This window comes from Coenobita brevimanus, chromosome 60, assembly GCF_032717465.1.
Source record: "Coenobita brevimanus isolate Jiangsu-jjx chromosome 60, ASM3271746v2, whole genome shotgun sequence".
NCBI lineage: Eukaryota > Metazoa > Arthropoda > Malacostraca > Decapoda > Coenobitidae > Coenobita > Coenobita brevimanus.
This window is the reverse complement of record NC_137013.1, coordinates 35,508,280-35,512,893: the sequence shown is the minus strand read 5'-3', so window position 1 is coordinate 35,512,893 and position 4,614 is coordinate 35,508,280. Positions and strand designations below refer to the sequence as shown.

Genomic DNA, 4,614 nt, shown 5'->3' with positions numbered 1-4,614 from the left:
GAAGTCAGAGTGTTTCTGTTTCTTTAACTCTTCCACCATGAACCAAAAGCATGACATTTTGCCTGAGCACTCCTGAGACATCAAGTAAGGACTCCTTCTTTACCCTTTCTGGATGGATGATTTATGCCTATTCACTCTCATCTTACAAAGTGCAGTGAATCACTGTACTTTTGCCACCATTTCCCACAGCATTTCAACACCATTTCCATCACCAACTCACTAAAGTATTGTTAAAATTTTGTATTTCACATTCAAACAGATTGCCTAATCTTCTCAGGATTAAATTACTTCCTGAATAATAATGGATTCAAGATTTATTCAAACTTTGGTAGACATTCACAGTGCACTATTTACAAGACAAAAAATTACTAAAAATGAAGTGCTCAGTTGTCCAGATGAGATGCAGTGTGCAGTATATGACAAACAAAACGTATACTAATGGACAACATATATTTTGAAACATGTATCTACATATTATAAGAGAAGCGTTGCTGAAACTACATCTATAATTGATGAACTGTGGACTGCAGACAGAGTAATATATATCAAGAAACTGATAACGGTACTGTAAGTTCAAAAGTGTTCATATTTTCTGAACAGTAAAGCATGGTGATTATATCTGTGAATTAAGTACAATTAATGAAATTAAACCCTTCAGCCCAATGACATCTTTGTTTTTGTTCTTGTTAACACCTGATGATTTTATTTAGGTTAACACCTGATGATTTTATTTAGGTAAGGGGAGACCTCTAAAGGTGTAAAGTTCATTGGAGAGCATTTCTAACCTCTTTACTGCAAGAATTTTTCCCAGTGTAAAAGAAAACTGTCTTGTGGTGGGAAAAAACAAACTAGTGAAAGATGATATCTAAGTAAAGATGATAATGCATTACTTCGTTACAGTCTGGGTCTAGGGTATTAAGGCAAGCTAAATGTGTGGTGCATTTATTTTTTTTTTATTTATTTTGACAGTTCTGATGATGATGATGATGATGATGATGATATGCCTGTAATCTATAAACCTGACATCCAAAAAATTTCGGATAATAATAATTCATAGTTGCTGCTTTGTAACATAAACAAAATTATACAAAAATAATCAAGTTTTGTAATAGCGTGTTCCACAGTTCACTCAGAAATTTAAAATTCAGTGATAATACAGTCATCCAAAAAGTCCTTAAACTAATGTCTGAATTTAAATTTCAGTTTGTTATAACACACTGTACAGAGTAATGTTGCACCAGTTAAAAATGTATCAGAACAAACTGCATAATGTACACTAACTGTACTGTATGATGATGCAGTCAAAAAAACAGAAATGTTCAGTCACTAAATGCTAGTCAACCTTGTGAAGTATAAACACATTGGAAGATGAAATACATTATGCTGTACTTTAAGTCACATGCATTTGATCCAGTTTTAAATTTCAGCAAAGCCAGCCAGTTACTCCACAAGAACAACTTTTTCAGGAGCCTTGTGAATCTTATATTTCTTGGACAGTTGACACTGAAACAACTTTCTCATACCTAGATGTTATGGAAAATGAGGCGTGAGATAGTGTTAAGCTGAGTGACTGACTGGCATATAGTATTGATTCTTTCAAAAATGTGATGTCTTTTATACATGTACCGTATATATAAAGTAAGTATATATATACAGGTGGGTCCTGAACTTATGAGCTAATGGGGAGCAAGGATTCTGCTCGTTAGCTGAACTCTCGTTAAGCGAAGTAAAGAACTTAATGGGCAAAATAGGGTTAGGGAGCAAGGCCTCTGAGCAACCTCCCCCTAAACCACCAAAACTGACTTTCTGATCATTTTAAGCTGGAATAAGGGATTAATACAAGAGGTTAATACACCTGAAGTAGTATAAACAGAATAACATAAATTATAGGTGAAATAGGGATGGGGTGAACAACCAGCCAAGTAACCTCCACCAACCACCAACACCTGTGAGTCAATTTTAAGCAGGAATAAGGGGTTAATACACCAGAAATACAAATACCCTTGTCTTGATTCTCGTAAGTTGGCTTTGGGGGGATTTTACCTGCTCATTAAAAAGGCGGTGGTGCAGATTTCAAGACCTTGTATTTGTGAATTCTCGTTAAGCTGTTGCTCGTTAACCATGACTTGCCTGTATATATATACTGTACCGGTACTCACCAGTATACTCTCAGACAGTGTTACTCAGCTCACAAAAGACTTTTTTCTTAATTGGAGGGGACAGATAATAGCCCTCATTAACCCTTTCATTGCAGGCCTTTATCCTTTGGCAGAGTAAAATTGTCCAGAGGGAGCAATAATGAGCCAATAAAATTCATCACTGGATTCAAGGTGTAAAATGGATAACCCTTAGACCTACAGCTGGCAGGCAATGTTGCGCTGAATACAGTCTGAAAAACAGGGGAAGCCTGAAGTATGAAATATAATGGAGATGTTTGAGGAAGCACATTTATCAAAGGGAACCTACTGAATCCACCATGTTTCTCATACTGATGAATCATTTGCTCAGCCAGGCCTTGGTTGATGCTATAAAATTATTAATATAAAAATAAGTTAAAAGGATATAATTTTAAAAAATCTGCTTTCTGCATTTTTTACATTCATGCATTTAATAGTGTAAAAACATACAATGAATTATATTTTTACAGAACACCATGACTATTGAATATCACAAAGAAAATTATTTTAATGTGACCGTAAGAAGAGCTTCATGTCTAATCATTAACTACTGAAGCAGACAGTCTTTGTCATTTCACCATAACATGATGATCACTCCAAAACAATGGACCTGATATATTCTAATAATGACAAAATAAAAGACATATCTGATCTTTTATCCTATGCATGAGATAGGAGGAAGAGCAAAACAGAGAATAGTATTATTACAGCTAAGCTGTTAACAAATGTAACTGTGATACCTGTAATTTGGAAACACAGAAAAGCTGAACTCTGATTTCAGTTGACTATCTGTATTAGTATGGGTATGTATGTACGAAGCTTTATCTGTGGTATTTTTGTCTGACAGTACAGGAAGACTGACTAAAGTGGTAAGACTGTACAAGGTGCACTCAAAGTAAAAAAATAAGGCTGCAACCCCTCACTTAGCACAGATAAGCCATACTTTTATCACCTTTTCAGCATCCCATTTTCATCAGCATGGTCCCAGTATCCACTATAATATATAATTCTGTAACCAGTATGTTTATCACAATATAGCTTGAATGATGGATGCTTGGGTCAGAGGAGAGTGTGCACTAACCCACTAAAGTTCGAATGCAAGACAGCTGAAGATTTTGCTCTCATTGTTATCACTTAATGCTTAAATGATGTAGACTACAGTTCCATTGCCCCAATGTTTTTTTTTTTTTTTTTTTTTTTTTTTTTTTAAACCAAAGAGTACAACTCCTGTGCTAATGGAAGGTTTGTTGCCACACATTCACATCAATGACCGTGAACTGCAACACACAGCTCCAGCACCACTGACAAGCAGACAATAGGAATGACTTGTACAAAAATAATATGCATTTATAGTTTAAACTGTAAACTGCTCTGCTTTAGAGAATGACAAAGACTAAATCATGGTTGTATAAAAAATATTTGCAATAATGTCAATACACAACTCAGCTAAACTGTCACTCTCTTGTCTGACATTCTGAAGTGATAATTGTCAACATTCAGTTTTACCTCCAGCACCTACAAAAGTTGCATTCACAACCTAATTAAAGATATGGAGCAAAACTTTGCACAATTTAAGTCAACCATATACAAAATATCTTTATATTTCTCTGCATCACCCAACTGTTGTTCAGGATTTTAAAATTATACAAAAAATCTTCATGAACAACTCAAACATTCATGTTGTTCATTCTTTTAATTCCTGGATGTACAGTATTATGTTTTGTACAGTTCTGTTTGTTCACTCATATCTACTTTGTATATTATTAAGCACATACAGTACTTAGAACCTATATATCTGATTAAAAGCTCTCACCAATACATCTATGCCATTCAGTATATATGAAATCTGTCATCACTCTACTTAAATCTTAAATAGAAGGGTTTTCATGTACAACACAGGCAAAGACTCAGTCACTGAAAAATAAAGTAACACACACACATTAATGAACTGCACTTATTTTCCTTTCCATCAATTCATTAAAATATTACATACAAACTTGCCATTCCCTTCTCTGCCATTTGATTACCCCTCCCTTAGGTGGTCCTTTTTTTTTTTTTTTTTTTTTTTTTTTTTTTTGTGGGGGGGGGTACAATAATGTTTCTTTACTTTTCATTCTTCTTCCTTACCAAGTTGTTACAGCTTCCACAGTGTATTACCATATTGTTCTCAGGTTCCTTTTCCTGACCTGCCTCTTCCTAATAGTGTCCTGATTAACATAGGACTTATTTAGATATCCCTCTCTGTTTATCCTTATACTGTATATTCTCATCCTTCTATCATATGTTTGCTCCATCCTATCCCACTTTTACAGAGCATCCTTGTCAGCAATACCTCCTTCATCTATATATTCTTCCCCATGCCTTTTTACTCTTCCCTCAGCATTCATTTTCACTGTCTTTCCTTCCTCTTTTAGCATTAGTTTCTTGATTGCTGCCC

At 34.7% G+C, this 4,614-nt stretch overlaps 1 long non-coding RNA gene across 1 annotated transcript; it reads right to left on the bottom strand.

Moving 5' to 3' along the window:
• Nucleotides 1-296: 296 nt before the first annotated feature.
• On the bottom strand, nt 297-4,259 carry LOC145403026 (uncharacterized). Its single transcript, XR_013897921.1, has 2 exons — nt 2,901-4,259; nt 297-517 (listed from the first exon to the last, which is right to left on the bottom strand). It is a non-coding gene; the product is annotated as an uncharacterized LOC145403026 (long non-coding RNA).
• Between the last annotated feature and the right edge of the window lie 355 nt (nt 4,260-4,614).